At 39.3% G+C, this 18,207-nt stretch overlaps 1 protein-coding gene across 4 annotated transcripts in view; it reads right to left on the bottom strand.

Annotated features, from left to right (window-relative positions):
* itprid2 (ITPR interacting domain containing 2) overlaps positions 1-17,650 on the bottom strand; it is a 175,499-nt gene extending 157,849 nt beyond the window's left edge. For 3 of the 4 annotated variants that reach the window (XM_060928968.1, XM_060928974.1, XM_060928970.1), the window contains exon 1: positions 17,315-17,650. The gene's annotated coding sequence lies outside the window, so the exon portion shown is untranslated. Of the gene's footprint in view, positions 1-5,608; positions 5,715-17,314 lie in introns of those variants that run through there. The other variant, XM_060928969.1, reaches the window with a different exon arrangement.
* Between the last annotated feature and the right edge of the window lie 557 nt (positions 17,651-18,207).

Genomic DNA, 18,207 nt, shown 5'->3' with positions numbered 1-18,207 from the left:
TTTTTTTTAAATAATGTGACTTGTTTGTTAAACCGATACATCATTAGGCATACAGAGGATCATGTATCTAGTATGAGTTTTTTTTGTATTAATTATTACCATGATTACTCCTTTTATAATAGCATTTAAATCAATTAGCTATTCGAAATTCACTAAATGATTCTTTGTCTACAAAATGAATACAGGCGGATAATTTTTTTTTATTTAAATGTAAACCCATCAAACATTTTCAGTAACGCTCCAACTGACCAAAACAAAGTCAAGTGTTTGTGATATTTTCATAAATTCTAATACACTGTGGTGATATTCACCGATCGGGTGATGGGTATCGTCAGTACTTGCCAAAAGAATGTTGAACCACTGCATCTTAGAGTTAAAGCTCGACTGCCGTTCAGATTTTTCAAGTATAGGTCATGAAAAAAAAAAAATTTCCGACACCCAATTATTTTTGTTTAGTGACCGAAAGCTACTGAATTCAAATCACAGACTTCCAATTTTATTTGTGTTTTTAAAAACAGAACAATTTATGAATTTATTTCCAAGTGGCTCTAAATTCTCCGCTATTTTTTCCTGCTTCACCATGACCCAATACAAGATACTACATCATGCATCACATGGTGGGCTTTCCCTGTTTGCGCAAGGCATTGTGGGATACAAATTTGAAACAGGAGAGAAAAATGGAGGACGTGAGTGCGCGAATGAAACATCAAAGACTGACTACAGTAACGGAAAGAAAGCGAGAAGAAAAGACGTTATTTTATATGTGAAGGAAAGGAAACGCAGGACCAAACTAATAAATATTGGCGCTCAGCGAGCACCTCGGTGTGATCAGCTGTTCGTTTAGCGACAGAATGATGGAACTGTCAGTGCACGCTCAAAGGGAAACCTGTAGATGGCAGTAATGCAACACTGTGGATGCCAGCTGCCGTAAAACCCAAAAGAAGAAGGTGGTAAACCTGCGCATGCGCACACGGACTTCCTCTGTCGAGCGATTTCATGCACATTATTTGCTTTAATCCCCTCAAATTAAATCACTTCCCAGCCACAGAACGGCCTGATATTTTGTGAGATATTACAGAAATAAACAGATATCACAATCACCACATTTCAGACAGAACCAAATTTCACCAATTTTATGCAATCGAAAGGCCGTCTAGCTTTAAGACCCAAGTTTATATATAAAAAAAAAAAAAAAAAAAACTGCTGTAAATACTAAAATCATGGTGTTAAGGCCTCTGCATGCTCTTGCGACAAGGCTTTTGCAGATAGCTTTTCGCAGACAGTTGTAATTTATCGTTGAGTGGGGAGTAATGGGCGTGTGCGATGTTATTCATCGGCACAACGCAAGGGGGCGCGAAGTCGCTAGGAGTAGTTGGTGGGTGTGGTTAGTGGAGTGTTTATCCTCCGGTTACTTATAATGACTAGAACTGGAGTCGTATAGATGTACGTACTTCCTCACTTCCTCGATCAACCGCTCTTCGTGCTGCTCCATCTTTGCTCATGTTTTTAAAAATGGCGGTCGTGAAAACAAACCAAACCGGGAAAGTAGGGAAGCGGAAGTGCGTGTACAGCGGATGTATCGTGGACCAATCAGAGCCCTCTTGTCTGCGACGCTGTCTGCGAGGCTTCTGCGGTGGTCACAATTTTTGGGAGGTGCGCGCAGAGTGTCTGCGAAGGTGGGGGGGCTACGCAGACACTGTCTGCGACGCTATCTGCGAGGACTGCGTTGTCAGCATAAATTGGCCTTTACTGTATAGTGACTGTAATTGGATGCTAGTCCGTTATATTACTGCATTTTATGAATGTTTTAATTTAACCAATCATTTGTGCATCATTTTCCGTAGAGATGAGGTCATTTTTGTTTAATAAGATATTGTTTACAGATCCGATGCCCAGGATCAGGATCGAGCTCATACCAATGAAACAGTGAAATTTTTTTTTGGGGGGGGGTTTGGGGTCATTTTGAGTCTGTAACAAATGCAAGATCAAGAGATATTATATTTTTATATTTATATATATATATATATATATATTTATATATATATATATATATATATATATATATATATATATATATATATATATATATATATATATAAAAATGTGTGTAAGTCAGTCTTTTGCATTTGTTACAGACTCAAAAAATTTTTAAAGAGACAACTGCATTTTTGTTAGGATTTATTTAACTATATTTATGCTTTATCATTTTTCATATGTAAAAACAGGGTTTAATGGACTTTTTAAAAAAAAAAAAAAAAAAAAAAAAAAAAAAAAAAGCACAAGACATGCGTGTATCTATGTATTCTTCCTGAATTAGTTATACTTTTTTTCCACGGTTACCATCACCTTTTTGTCACTTTATACGCCTCTCATCACCATCACCCACTTCTGCTGTGCAATAATATTACTTTTTGGTAGAATATACCGGTACTTTTCATTGTCAAGTATTTTCTTATTTAAGTCTCACTCTCATAACTTGTGTACAAATTTTGTTCATAGCCTGTGGGTTTTTTGGTCCTTTTTATCCCCCCGGCATAGAATACGGAGGGATACATATCTATCGCTCTGTCCGTCTGTCTGTAAACATTTTAGTTTCCGGAGCATAACTATTAGGAATTTTTTTTTTTCACAAAAGCTGACAGTTACGTTAAGTGACGTGAGGAGTTGTGCCTTTTGACATTTTGGGATTTCAGCGATTTTTATTTTTTCCGTATTTCCATGGCAACCAATTCACCTTCGGACAATTTGGGGTGGGGTTTCATGTGGGGGCCGGTGGGGATTCGGCATCCGCTGATGACTCGTTTGGTTACTTTACACTTTATGTATGTATGTATGTATGTACACACATCTATATACACACACATACAACCCCAATTCCAAAAAAGTTGGGACAAAGTACAAATTGTAAATAAAAACGGAATGCAATGATGTGGAAGTTTCAAAATTCCATATTTTATTCAGAATAGAACATAGATGACATATCAAATGTTTAAACTGAGAAAATGTATCATTTAAAGAGAAAAATTAGGTGATTTTAAATTTCATGGCAACAACACATCTCAAAAAAGTTGGGACAAGGCCATGTTTAGCACTGAGAGACATCCCCTTTTCTCTTTACAACAGTCTGTAAATGTCTGGGGACTGAGGAGACAAGTTGCTCAAGTTTAGGGATAGGAATGTTAACCCATTCTTGTCTAATGTAGGATTCTAGTTGCTCAACTGTCTTAGGTCTTTTTTGTCATATCTTCCGTTTTATGATGCGCCAAATGTTTTCTATGGGTGAAAGATCTGGACTGCAGGCTGGCCAGTTCAGTACCCGGACCCTTCTTCTACGCAGCCATGATGCTGTAATTGATGCAGTATGTGGTTTGGCATTGTCATGTTGGAAAATGCAAGGTCTTCCCTGAAAGAGACGTCGTCTGGATGGGAGCATATGTTGCTCTAGAACCTGGATATACCTTTCAGCATTGATGGTGTCTTTCCAGATGTGTAAGCTGCCCATACCACACGCACTAATGCAACCCCATACCATCAGAGATGCAGGCTTCTGAACTGAGGGCTGAGAACAACTTGGGTCGTCCTTCTCCTCTTTAGTCCGAATGACACGGCGTCCCTGATTTCCATAAAGAACTTCAAATTTTGATTCGTCTGACCACAGAACAGTTTTCCACTTTGCCACAGTCCATTTTAAATGAGCCTTGGCCCAGAGAAGACGTCTGCGCTTCTGGATCATGTTTAGATATGGCTTCTTCTTTGAACTATAGAGTTTTAGCTGGCAACGGCAGATGGCACGGTGAATTGTGATCACAGATAATGTTCTCTGGAAATATTCCTGAGCCCATTTTGTGATTTCCAATACAGAAGCATGCCTGTATGTGATGCAGTGCCGTCTAAGGGCCCGAAGATCACGGGCACCCAGTATGGTTTTCCGGCCTTGACCCTTACGCACAGAGATTCTTCCAGATTCTCTGAATCTTTTGATATTATGCACTGTAGATGATGATATGTTCAAACTCTTTGCAATTTTACACTGTCGAACTCCTTTCTGATATTGCTCCACTATTTGTCGGCGCAGAATTAGGGGGATTGGTGATCCTCTTCCCATCTTTACTTCTGAGAGCCGCTGCCACTCCAAGATGCTCTTTTTATACCCAGTCATGTTAATGACCTATTGCCAATTGACCTAATGAGTTGCAATTTGGTCCTCCAGCTGTTCCTTTTTTGTACCTTTAACTTTTCCAGCCTCTTATTGCCCCTGTCCCAACTTTTTTGAGATGTGTTGCTGTCATGAAATTTCAAATGAGCCAATATTTGGCATGAAATTTCAAAATGTCTCACTTTCGACATTTGATATGTTGTCTATGTTCTATTGTGAATACAATATCAGTTTTTGAGATTTGTAAATTAGTGCATTACGTTTTTATTTACAATTTGTTCTTTGTCCCAACTTTTTTGGAATCGGGGTTGTACACAATACTGTGCAAAAGTCTCAGGCACCCTATATATTTTTTTTTCATACAAACTTTGTTATTGATTTCTATTTTATGACTTGATTATCCAATCAAAACATTACAGAAAGTTTGTTTATATCTGAGCAGCATATTCCATAAGAGAGCACTTTTCAGATTAAAAAAAGAAAACATAATGAAGGCTGCTGGGTTTTGGTGTAAAATGAAGAAGTGAGTGTGACGGTCAAAGTGTCCAGAAGAACTGGGGCTGGTTCTGTAAGACGCTCAGTAAAACCTACAGATCATTTCCGCATAAAACTGCACTCACTGGACCTCAGACGGATTTTTTTTTTTAAAGCAAAGGGAATTTCATCTCACACCAAATAGTGACTTCGTTCCATTTATTATGGCTCACGGATTACTGTTTATAGTATTTTATTTTTGGTTTACAGCATTTCTTTACCTGTGCCTCTGTAAAGATGACATAAGAAAAGAAAAAAAAAAGTGGTATTACGTCATCTCTGCTAAATAACTAATTCTTTAATGAATACAAAAATAAATGCCTCAATAATCAAAGACATTATCAAAAGTCTAAACATCATGACACCCTTTTTTTTTCCAGTCCTGCAAACACCAATAACACAATACCGAGTGACAAAACAAAACTGTATAGTACAAGTTGTCTTGCTTTGCTGAGAAACATGGGCTGCTTTTTGACGAACAAAGCGCTAAAATACATTCGAGCCACAACGTTCGATGACTTATGAATCAGAATTTACACACTTATTATACAGAAGAAAAAAAAAGTAAAGATTCGTGAGAAACAGCGTTGTCAGGTATGAAAGTCTTGACAAGACCCGCAATACTCATGTGAAAGTAAACAAATGGATTAAAGCTGTAGATTTCAGACGGGTTTAAAAGGAAGTGACATCATCAGTACATTCTGAAGGCAGACAGAGTCGAAACACCTTTTCCACAAGTACCACAGAACAGACATGACACAAGAGATGAAAACATGCACCATTTCCATCCCTACAGCAGATCTGTGAGCAGCGAACCAACCACTCACCCGTGATTTTGACAATTTCAGCCGATTAAAACAGTTTCAACACTAATCCATATTTGAAACACCTTCCAGCTTCCTACAAACCCTCACTTACTGACAGATCAGGCAGAATCCTCTCTTTTCAGACGTTTTGATCCACACTGGTGTGTTTCCTCTTTCTGCTGCTTTCACTTGGGAGAGAGAACCGACTCGGAGCCAAACACGCTTTCACAATCAAGACAAGAATGTAGAAACCCATGTGACATGGTGTCAGATCCACCCATGTTAGCTCAGCAAGTAACACACACAATACTGCTCTCTCTCTCTCTGTCTGTCTGTCTGTCTCTCACACACGTGCAAAGACACACGAACACCTGGACACAGTTATTTGAAGAAGCTCATACGATAGTCATCTTGTTTGCACGCCGTCCTTCTTTTCCAATGTCAACAGTGGACAATCTGGAGAAGACTCAGAACAGGCCACTAATCTCACCACAATTAAACAAAACAAAAGAAACCAAATAAAATGGATGTTTTAATCCGTGCAGATTGTTCTGTTACGTTCCTTCACTTCCAGGTTAGAGAGTTTTAAAAGGAAGAGGAGGAGGAGACCAGTAAATATGGAGGACGACAAAATGCAGGTCAACAACCACATGATCGCTTTGCTTGCCACACAAGCCTACAGGTCATAAACGGTTATTTCCATGTCCCTCACACGGACACGCCCTCGGATGATTTAAACACCTGACTACTGGAGCACAACCCTGAACTATAAAACAACACACACGACGAATGGAATGAAATGAAAAGGCAACTTGCTCGAACGTAGTCATCCATGCTGAAAAACGTCCATGAGGATTGTCAAAGACCTGCCAAAGATCCTTCAAGATAAGGATCTTTATGAGATCCCAAAAGGATCTTCATCTGCAAAATCCTCAAGGATTTGACAAAGATCCTTTAAGATCAAGGATTCAACTAGGATCTTTAAAAGATATTAGTAGGATCCTTCTAAGGATCTTGTTAAGATCTTGGCTAGGATCCTTGAGGATTTGATCAGGATCTTCGTCAAGATCTTCACAATTTCCTCAAGGATTCAACAAGGATCCTTCAAAGATCTTAAAAGGATCCCTTTCGGGATCTTATAAAGAGCTTAACTGGAATCCTCAAAGATTTAATCAGGATCTTGGAAGGATCCTCAAAGTCTTTACGAGATTTTTTTAAATGATCCTAATTCAGTGGAATTGGCAAGGATGGAAATGGACTGACATTTACATAATTATGATTCATAAGAGCTGGATAAGGTTTTACCACGGAATCCTGAATAGCCAACATCTTAAAAGGATCTTTGAAGGAATCTTTCATGATTTTCAAGGTTTCAGAGATCTCAAAAGGATCTCTTGGTCAAATTAATTGACGACTTCTACTGGAAAGGTCAGTGTGTGTGAAATAGCATCAATAAAGAATTATGCTTGGAATGGAATGTGGTTTTTGTTTAATATCCTTGAAGATCTTGGAGGAAGGAAAGAAAAAAAAAAACTTTGAAGATCCTTGAAGATCTTGGCAAGAAGTTAAAAGATCTTTGTAGATCCTTGAAGAGCTTGCCAAGAATTTTAAAGATCCTCAAAATATCTTTAAGGATCTTTGTTGAGATCTTCAACAGGATCCTCAAAAAGACCCTCACAAAGAACTTTACGGATCCTTGAAAGATTTTCACCAGGGAGAGTGTGCAAGACAGTAATGTTGCAAGAAGAATCAAAAGATCACTACGGTTTTCAGTATCTGTTCTGCAACTTTCAAAACCTTTCACTCGTTAAGGTTTTGTAATTGTGTTGCACCATGGGATTTTTGTCCCCGCTTATAGAATGGTGTAATGGTGTGCGAAATTTTGCACCATTTTCGCTGGCTGATCCAGGAACTATCAACGAATCATTACCTCAGTAGCACCCCCTACAGGATACACTTACCACTTTTAAAGAAAATATCTCACAAATAAACAAATTGAGCTAAAAGTCGGTCTTTATGTCTGTCCTTTATTAAAAGGAAAAAAAAAGCTGCATGTTGAATTTGTTCTTAATGATATAACCACGAAAGTGATGAAAATGGACGGGATTATTTATTTTTTTGTCACCGAGGCCGCCATAACTACATCATACATGACATAATTTTCCTATAGTATAATATTATGGTCTAGCGTAACTTCTCGGTCAATTTGTTTGCATTTCTCAAAAAAAAAAAAATTATGGCAATGCAGGACTAGAAAAGGAATCAAAATAAAAAGTAGTGGTTCGTTTATTGCCTGTTTATTTACAAAACTATATTTACCTGCTTTTCTTCCATCTGTTTGATGCGCAGCACGGTATGCTGTGGTGAAACGTAGGCTTAGCTAGCGAGCTGTGCAACCGTTTTTTTTTGTTTGTTTGTTGTTTTTTAAAAAACACTGCCAATTCTCAAAAAACACTACCATAAATCCCCAAACACTGCTTATACAATTTTATACTAGCGCATGTGCACCAACATTTTGCTGTTTTGAGAAGTAATTTTGTGCGTTTCTGTGGACATTTTTGTCGACGATCAGCGGTTTCCCAGGGCGTGCCCAGCATGCACGCTTTCCATATATGGAAGTTCAATCAAGAAAATCAAATTTACCACCAAAAATGTAGCGTCCTTATTGGTCAGACTTCGAAACGAGGCTTGAATGGAAGCAAAATACTACGAGTTTTGAGAGCTTCTCAGGCAGCGCTTCAAAGGTTTAGAATGAGTAGGTCATGGATTTAGATAAATATCTTCGTGAGTTTATCATCATACAAGCCTGATAAACATATTGACAGACTTTATACTTTACACTTTCCTGCCCACTGACAAATATTATAGTTTTTAAATTACCTAAATTAGATGAAACATTAAACTCGCCCCCTTCCTCAGTCACACCGGAGTCGGCGCGCTGAGCGCCCACTTACGCGTTCATAAAAGACAGTTCCCATGGTAACGGCATGATAATCACTTTCACTCTTTTGATTGGTTTCTCTTTCACCAAGAGTTACATCATCTTAAATAGCACTTTCATAAACTACCATTATTATTGAATTGTTTTTGTATTGTTTACAGTATTTACATTTCTAGTAACTACAGGAAAATTTCCTTTCATTTGTAACGTAATTTCACTTATTTTTAACTCCTGTTTATTGCAGTTTTTAACAGAATCAAAATGATTCCAAACATTTGCATTATGTAAATTTCGTAAAATCAAAACTTGCTAAAGGTATCTATTATTTTCAGTTGGATATATTTCAAAATATTAATCTTCAGAGTTGCTGAATCTCATTTATCGTCTTTGTTGTTTATCGTAAAGACGGATTCTGTGTAATACGACTCAATTGCAGAAATGTATATTTAGTTTTTTTGCCTTAAGTGCGCTAGAAATTATAATTTAAGGTTTCTGCTTTTATTGCAGGAATTTGTAGAAGATTTTATTGATAATTACAGTGACTTGTAAAGTTCTGGTTAATGAATAAGAAAGCAAATTTAAACTTTGTTATAACCTTTTAAGTTACTAAATAAAATGTGTTAAATACCTAATAAAATATAATTCACACTTAAAATTAAATGCTTTCTTCCGTTTCTTTTTAAGGCAGCTCCAGAAGTCACCAGATTGCACCAAAAAAGACGCAAAATTTTTTTTTAGCTACTTCAGGGTCTCTCCTAGAAGCGTACGGCGATTGGTTCAGACATACAGGACCAGTTAAACATTTGGTTACCATTTCCAAGTCAATGCTTTTTCTTTATTTTTATTAATTAAAAAAAAGACACGTCTTCATGTCTTAAAGTAATGATGGATGTCGTTTCTCTTTACTTAGCTGTTCGGTTCTTGACATAATATGGATTACTCCAGTTGTGGTGTTGAATAGGGCTATTTATTTAGAGCATTGTTAGTATTTACTATTTACTGTACTGTTTGATCTCAAACACATTAAAAAGGCAAGAAACTCGTCCACTTTTTGACGAGACACAGCTGTTAATTGAAAAGTATTCCAGGTGACGACCTCGTGTAGCTATTTAAGATAATGCCAATAGTGTGCAAAGCATCATCAAGGGAAACACTGGATACTTTGAAGAATCTAAAATATCAAACATTTTTAATACTTTTTTTGTTTAACACATAATTCTGTATATGTTCCATGTGTTATTTCACAGTTTTGATGTCTTCAGTATTATTCTACAATGGAGAAAATCCTATAAATGAGTAGGTGTACAAACTTTTGACTGGTACTATAAGTGTACGCTGATTGGTTGAACACGAACCAATGCCGCACCAACAAACCAAGTTTTAAAAATGTGCGTAAACAACTCTTAAAATGTTGCCATTAAAAAAAAAATAAAAACAAATGGACAAATAGACCGACAGTGAAGTCCAGGCTTTATTGAGCGTATCTGCGACAGACAGAACACAGCATGATTTTGACGCGTCTAAGCAAAATATAAAAATTGTCACTTGCATTTCCTGCTAACATCACGCTAGCAAGCCAGCTTACATCATTTCAGCATTTCTAATGGCGGTGTGAATACAAACCAAAAAACCTTGAAGGTACGTAATTTTCAGGAGAACTTCCCAGTGGGTAGCTCCGCTCAGTAAGTCCCTAGAATTGTTTGGTCCAAAAGCGCCAAATGGTTTTATACTACTCCACAGGATGAAGGTGGTCATTTTAAGATTTTCAAGCTCGACTGCCTTTCAGATTTTTCAAGTGTAGGTCATAAGAAGAATTTTCCCGACGACACCCAATTATTTTTGTTTAGTGACTGAAAGCTACTGAATTCGAATCACAGACTTCAAATTTTATTTGTGTTTTTTTTTTTTTAAACAGAACAATTAATGAATTGATTTCCACATGGCTCTAAATTCTCCGCTATTTTTTCCTGCTTCACCATGACCCAGTACAAGATACTACGTCATGCATCACGTAGTGGGCTTTCCCCATTCACGCAAGGCATTGTGGGATACAAATTTGAAACAGGAGAGAAAAATGGAGGACGTGAGTGTGCGCATGAAACGTGAAAGACCGACTACAGTAACGGGAAAAAAGCGAGAAGAAAAGACGTTATGTTCTATATGAAGGAAAGGAAACGCAGGACCAAACTAATAAATATCGGCGCTCAGCGAGCACCTCGATGTGATCAGCTGTTCGTTTAGCGACAGAATGATGGAACTGTCAGTGCATGCTCAAAGGGAAACCTGTAGATGGCAGTTGTTTCATTTTGTAATGTTCTACCAGGTTCTAGAAGTTAGTCAGTAAATCCAGTCGGTTGCTTCAGAGGCATTAGGTTTTGTAAGCGTTGTAGCAATAATACAACACGTTCACAGAAAATGTACTTTTAATACTTAAAGTGCCATTCCACCATTGGATGTATTCTTTGGCATAAAATACAATATATTTTATGACAACATGACTAGACAGAGAAATCTTTTAGCTTCAAAATGATATACCAAACAATTTTTTGACAACGACAAGTATATTAATTTTGCGACCAAAGTCACCTACCCTTTTAATTTCCGCGCGGTAGTGAAACGTGATGTCATCGACAGGTTCCCCTTCTTGTGTACCACGTGTCGGTCTATTTTTAGACCAGGAAACCCCCAAAGTGAGAGAGTCATTTCTCCTCGTATATGGGGGCCAAAAAAATTGCGAAAATTTTTGAGTTAATCTTTCAGTTAGCTAGATTTATTGGTATTATTTTTATCGCGTTCTATCCGCCATTGCTGATAATATGTGCCACGTCACGTGGTACACAAGAAGGGGAACCTGCCGATGACATCACGCGCGGAAATTAAAAGGGTAGGTGACTTTGGTCGCAAAATTAATATACTTGTTGTCAAAAAATTATGTTTGATATATCATCTCATCTCATTATCTCAAGCCGCTTTATCCTGTTCTACAGGGTCGCAGGCAAGCTGGATCCTATCCCAGCTGACTACAGGCGAAAGGCGGGGTTCACCCTGGACAAGTCGCCAGGTCATCACAGGGCTGACACATAGACACAGACAACCATTCACACTCACATTCACACCTACGCTCAATTTAGAGTCACCAGTTAACCTAACCTGCATGTCTTTGGACTGTGGGGGAAACCGGAGCACCCGGAGGAAACCCACGCGGACACGGGGAGAACATGCAAACTCCACACAGAAAGGCCCTCGCCGGCCCCGGGGCTCGAACCCGGACCTTCTTGCTGTGAGGCGACAGCGCTAACCACTACACCACCGTGCCTCCTGATATATCATTTTGAAGCTAAAAGATTTCTCTATCTAGTGATACCATTTATATATGTTGTCAAAATATATTGTATTTTATGCCAAAGAATACATCCAATGGTGGAATGGCACTTTAAGTATTTTTAAAAGCAAGTACTTCAGTACTTAAGTAAAAATTTGACTGGACAACTTTTACTTGCAATCAGAGTCACATTTGATCAGTGGGATCTGTACTTTGAAGTAATGAACTTGGGTACTTTGTCCATGTCCGGTGATCACCTTGTTTCACAGGACAGGTAGTGAACATGCTCAGCGTGAAGAATTACAATGCTTTCACAACAGCATTAAAATCTCACAAACTCATTTCAGTTAATTACTTTCATCAGCAACACAATAGCGAGCTTATCTTTGAAAAACTGAAACACTCCCTTTCCAGAGAGCTGCCGCCTCTACATGCTTGTTCCTGAAAAACAACAATCCACTCCCACTCATTTGCATTCTCAGTATTTTTCCCCTCCATCTTATGCCCAATACCTTATCGGAAATTTACCTGAAGCACACTGGGTATGAGCTCTAGATCTGAAACAGAGACGCTTTATACATCATGTACCTTAAATCCAATCAGGCCTTATCGCACTATATGAAAAACCTCCATGTCCAACCAGGTGAAAATTTATGTCAGGAATAAAACACGATTACAACTGGTATTTATTTAAGAGAGATGTTCTATGCTTTATTACGTTTCATCACGTTGTGGAACGTCCATGAAACTTTAGTTTCTGTTAGGACTTACTTTATTGCAGCTGTAAACAGTCACTCCATCAGCGAGAAGTAGTAGACATCGAGGTAGAAGTAGTAGTAAATGCAGACGTAGATATAGAAGAAGTAGACGCAGTAGAACTACTTCTATGTCTACATCTATTACGTAGACGTAGACATAGATATAGAAGCAGTAGAAGAAGGAGACGTCTGTAGTAGTAGTAGTAGGTCTGCTTCTACTTAGTAGATGTAGATACAGAAGTAGTAGACAGATATAGAAGTAGAGGTAGAAGAAGCAGTAGTAGATGCTTCATAGCTATAGAAGTAGTAGATGTAGACATGGCAGATGTAGTAGAACTACTTCTAAGTACGGTAGATGTACAGTTGTGGTCAGAAGTTTACATATAGTGACATGAATGTCGTGGCAATATTTGGGCTTTCAGTAATTTCTTTGAACTGTTCTTTTTCTGTGGCAGAATGATTGTACAGCATACAGTTTTAATAAAATAATTTAAAAAAACTAGAATTTGGTGCACAAGTTTTAATTTTCTTTGGGTTTTCTGAACTCAACACAGGGTCAAAAATATACATACACTCAGATTTAATTCAGAGGTGCTGGAACTTCCAAAATGTCTTTTATCTTGCCAAGCCCGAGATCTCTCAACTTCCTGTTAGTGATCATGATTGACTACAGCTGGTAGCTTCTCTGTGCCTTCATAAAAAGGGTTTGTTTACAGCACTTATTGGATTGACCAACACACAATACAAAGGGAAAATCCAAGGAGCTCAGTGCAGATCTGAGAAAGAGGATTGCAGACATGCGCAACTCCGGAAGGTCTCTTGGAGCTGAAAGGAAATTGGTTTGGATGGTCAGGAACAACCTGGGAACCACCATGGCACAGCCCTGCCATGAACTGGAAGCTGATGGATCACTGTCTACAGTTCAGATCACCATGGACTAAGAGTCTGCTATCCAATAAATAACCCCCTGCTCCAAAATTGACACCTTCAAGCTTAAAGTTTGAAGCTGACCACACGGACAAAGAAAAAGCCTTCTGGAGGAAAGCTGTATGGTCAGATGAGACAAAGATTGAGTTGTTTGGCCACAATGACCACCATGTACAGAGGGACACTGTCCCAGCTGGTGGTGGTGGTAGGATCATCATGCTCTGGGGCTGTTTTGCTGCCAGTGGAACTGGTTCACTGTACAAAGTGGACGGAATAATGAAGAAGGAGGACTACCTCAGAATTCTTCAGCATAAACCATCAGAAACTTGAACATGATTGGGAGTTACAACAGGACAATGAACCCAAACACGCATCAGAGCTGGTTGTGGAAGATAAAGCAGGTGAACATTAAGCTTAAAACAAGTCCTGACTTCAACCCTATTGGAAATATATGGACCGTGCTTATAAGTTGAGTCCATGCCAAGGGGGAAAAAAAAAAATTAATTGAACTCTACCAATTCTACCATGAAGAGTCATGAAATATCCAACCAGAAGCTTGTTCATGGTAAACAAAAATGTTTGGTCAAGGAGAATCTTGCGAAGAGACATTTTACCCAAGTATTAGGTGTGCTGTATGTATATTTCTGACCCTGTGTTGATTTCAGAAAACCCAAAGAAAATTTAAACTTGTGCACCAAATTCCAGAGTTTTTTTTTTTTTATTATTTTATTAAAGCTGTATGCTGTACAATCATTCTGCCACAGAAAAAGAACAGTTCAAAGAAATTACTGAAAGCCCAAATATTGCCATGACATTCATATCTGAGATGACATTCATGTCACGGTATGTAAACTTCTGACCACAACTGTAGGATCATATCATCTCTTATAAACCAGTGAAAATTAAATCAACACCTCTCGACCAATCAGAATCGAGCTTTCAACTAAGCTGTAGAAGAACTCAGAATCTTACACAGTGAAACAATTACACGAGCTACGCTAAACTAGTAGCTATAAGCTTCTCCTCCATGTTCGCTACGTTAACCTCACAGCTCAAGTGCAAAACTAAATCTGCAAACATCACAACAAGTCCCGCTGACTGACAGCCTGTGAGGAAGAGCAGAACGGTGCCCGTTTCTTCAGAGGCTGTGCTGTTCCTCCGACATTTCTGTAAAATACCGAGAAGGCAATAAAGCTGCTCCACCACAGATTTATAAATGGCCTGGCAAAGGAAAAGTAACGTAACGTAACATAACCTAACCTACACACAGCATCCAGCTGAAGGATCAAGGCTTTTCTACGGAACTGGATTTTCTGGATCTATGAGCAGAAAATCAAACAGCTTGGAAATCTATGAGGCAATCGATGGTGTTTATCGGATCAGAGGAAACAAGAACTCCGAACAGTGGAGGAGTATTCACAGATTGTTTGATAAAAGAGGTGACACAAAGGACAACGGAAACATACAGAGAAGAGTTCACAAGACAGTCAAGTAAAAAAAAAAAAGAAAATCTCTTTTTTCCAAATTTTGTAGCATACGTTTGGCCAAAAATACAAATAAAAAATAAATAAAGCAAGATTTTAAAATTAGAATTACCAATCTTGTCTTTAATAGTGTACTACAAATTTGGCTCAAAAAATAATCAGATTTTTGGTTAAAGGTCCCATGGCATGAAATTTTCACTTTCTGAGGTTTTTTAACGTTAAAATGAGTTCCTCTGACCTTCTTAAGTCACTCCAGTGGCTAGAAATTTCATAATGTGTAAACCAAACTATGCCCAACATTTGAGAATGGCGCGTCAAAACGGCGCGTTGATAAACTCTTCCCTTGCCTACGTCAGCAAGGGAGATGATCCCCACGCCCCCCCTCTGGATTCCCACCCACTGTATGGATTGCCCCGCCCAGCTCAAAAGTTGCCACCAAACATGGAAGTTGCGCTGTACATGGATGTGACAACACAGAAAGGAGTCTGTTTTTACTGCCGACGGGAGAGCCCCTGAAGACGCAGTGGCTTAATTTTATTTACTCCAATAATACGCCGTCGAGTCTACCTAAGACGGTGCATGTTTATCGGAAGCATTTTCCTGAGGAATGTTTCCACAACTTGGGACAGTACAGGGCAGGTTTTGCACATCAACTGTCACTGAAGCCTGGGTCCGTACCAAGCATCCCTGCCGCATCAGCCACAAACACCGAACAAGTAAGTGTATAACTGTTAAGTCGTTTTGCCGTGTTTTAAAATCGGTGCCACGTTAGCCTTGCAATGGCTACATTAGCTGTGCAGCTAACCGCTTCCTGCAGTTAGCCAGGTACTCTGCGCTACAAAACCAAAAAGCATGCAGCATGCTCTGTTATAATAGCCAATCAAAACAGTTTTTACAAAGACACCCACATTCTTTTTTTTTAAGTCACTCGTTCATTTTTTTTGTTTGTTTAGTAAAAACCCAAACATTTGTGGAATTTATTTTATTTCCTCGCGTCGCACCTTAATGACGTCAGCGCGCGGTATTTTTCCCTTCGCAGTTTGTTCCTTCTCTCTCGCCATAGTAAGACACCCACATCCGCTTGTTCTGACCCACTGGAGGTAGCGTCACAGTGCTGTTAGCCAATCAGAGGTAACACGTTTACATGTCATGAATATTAATGATAAGACCCGTCCCCACCCTCTACCCTTCCCCGCCTCCTGCTTCTCATTAGCAAAACGACGCACTGGGAAAAGCGCTGAAATGGGGCTTTCTCCCAGGAGGCTATATCTACGTGCCGAGGGTTCATTTCGAGAAAGGCTGCGGATATAACATCCGGAAACCTCTACGAGCCCGTTTAAAGCATCAACAAACCACCATGCCATGGGTCCTTTAAGCTTATTTTCCAATTTTCTGGTAAAGGATTGGCCAAAAAGAAATAGAATTTATTTATTTGTTTGGCAATTTTGTCGCACAAGTTTGGAAAAAAAAAATCTTGTTTATCTACTGTTTATTATTTACTGGGGGTTTTTTTCCACAGGTTTTGTAGCAGAAATCTAATCAAAACCAAATATTTTCATGAACACTTTTTTTGTGTTGTTGTTGTTACAATTTCCAAAGTTTGGCCAAAAAAGAAATTATATAAATTAGGTATTTTCATAAAGGGCAGCACGGTGGTGTAGTGGTTAGCGCTGTCGCCTCACAGCAAGAAGGTCCTGGGTTAGAGCCCCGTGGCCGGCGAGGGCCTTTCTGTGTGGAGTTTGCATGTTCTCCCCGTGTCCGCGTGGGTTTCCTCCGGGTGCTCCGGTTTCCCCCACAGTCCAAAGACATGCAGGTTAGGTTAACTGGTGACTCTAAATTGAGCGTAGGTGTGAATGTGAGTGTGAATGGTTGTCTGTGTCTATGTGTCAGCCCTGTGATGACCTGGCGACTTGTCCAGGGTGTACCCCGCCTTTCGCCCGTAGTCAGCTGGGATAGGCTCCAGCTTGCCTGCGACCCTGTAGAAGGATAAAGCGGCTACAGATAATGAGATGAGATGAGGCATTTTCATATTTTATGGCACAAGTTTGTCCAAAAAAGTATTTATTTATTTATAGATTGTAGCAGAGGTTTATCAAGAAAAGAAAAACCTTTTATTCATCCATTTAATTATTTCATTTAATTATTTATTGCAATTTTGAGGCTCAAGTCTACCAAATAAATAAATAAATAAATAAATAAATAAATAATGTTTTTTAAAAAAAAAAAGTTTTGTTTTGGTCTGTTTGTTTCCAAGTTTTTTAGTAGACGTTTGTCCAAAACAAACAAACAAAAAAACATTTTCCACCACCACCCAAAAAAAAAACTTGCAAAACAGCAGCACATGCAACCTACAGAGCAGAATAAACAAACAAACAAACAAACCCACCAGTGCAGTGTGCAGGCTGTGTGCTGGATGAAGAGGTTCTAGTGCAGGACTGCAGGAGCCAGCAGGACCCAGAGCTGCTCCACACTGAATCCCTGGAGGAGCTTCTTCTCCTGCACGCCGGAGGTGCGTTTACTCTCTACCCTGCACAAGCAGCTCCCACTCAGAGCCTGTGAGAAGAGCAGCAGTGTCACCATGGCCAGAGCAGATCCCACTGCACGGGGAAGAAGGAAAGGTCCCCAAAACTTCCGTCAAAACTCCTCTCAGAGTTCCACTTCCGGGAAAACAAAACACAAACGCGCACAGCGAGGCACTGTCAAACTGCAGCCGAGTGAGCAGGACCGCGCGCTCCGCAGGGTGTGAGATCACAGCCCCCTGCACACTATCTAGTGCACTTGGTGTGAGACAGGGTGCCATAAGGGATGGAGCCGAACACAGTCAGGGTGGGTCAGGTGGAAAAGTATGACTGGTGTGCAGCCTGCTGGGGGAAATGAGCAGTGCACAGTGAGACCATCACCCTGGAAATGATCTCCACCCAAAGGGAGGTGTCTGTCTCAACACGATCAGGAATAATTGTCATGAGTCATTGTTCTGGAAGCCCGTTTCCAGCATTTGAAAAAAAAAAAAAAAAGAAGTCACGTCATACTGATGAGATATTATCTTCTTTCATGGTGTAGTAGTTAGCACTGTCACCTCATAGCAAGAAGGTTCTGGGTTCGTTGCTGGCGAGGGCCTTTCTGTGCGGAGTTTGCATGTTCTCCCCGTGGGTTTCCCTACAGTCCAAAAACATGCAGGTTAGGTTAACTGGTGACTCTAAATTGACCGTAGGTGTGAATGTGAGTGTGAACGATTATCTCATTTCATCATCTCTAACCGCTTTATCCTGTTCTACAGGG

The sequence above is a fragment of the Neoarius graeffei genome, chromosome 9 (genome assembly GCF_027579695.1).
Source record: "Neoarius graeffei isolate fNeoGra1 chromosome 9, fNeoGra1.pri, whole genome shotgun sequence".
Lineage (NCBI taxonomy): Eukaryota > Metazoa > Chordata > Actinopteri > Siluriformes > Ariidae > Neoarius > Neoarius graeffei.
Note: the sequence above shows the minus strand (reverse complement) of the source record. Positions and strands in the feature narration are given on the sequence as shown.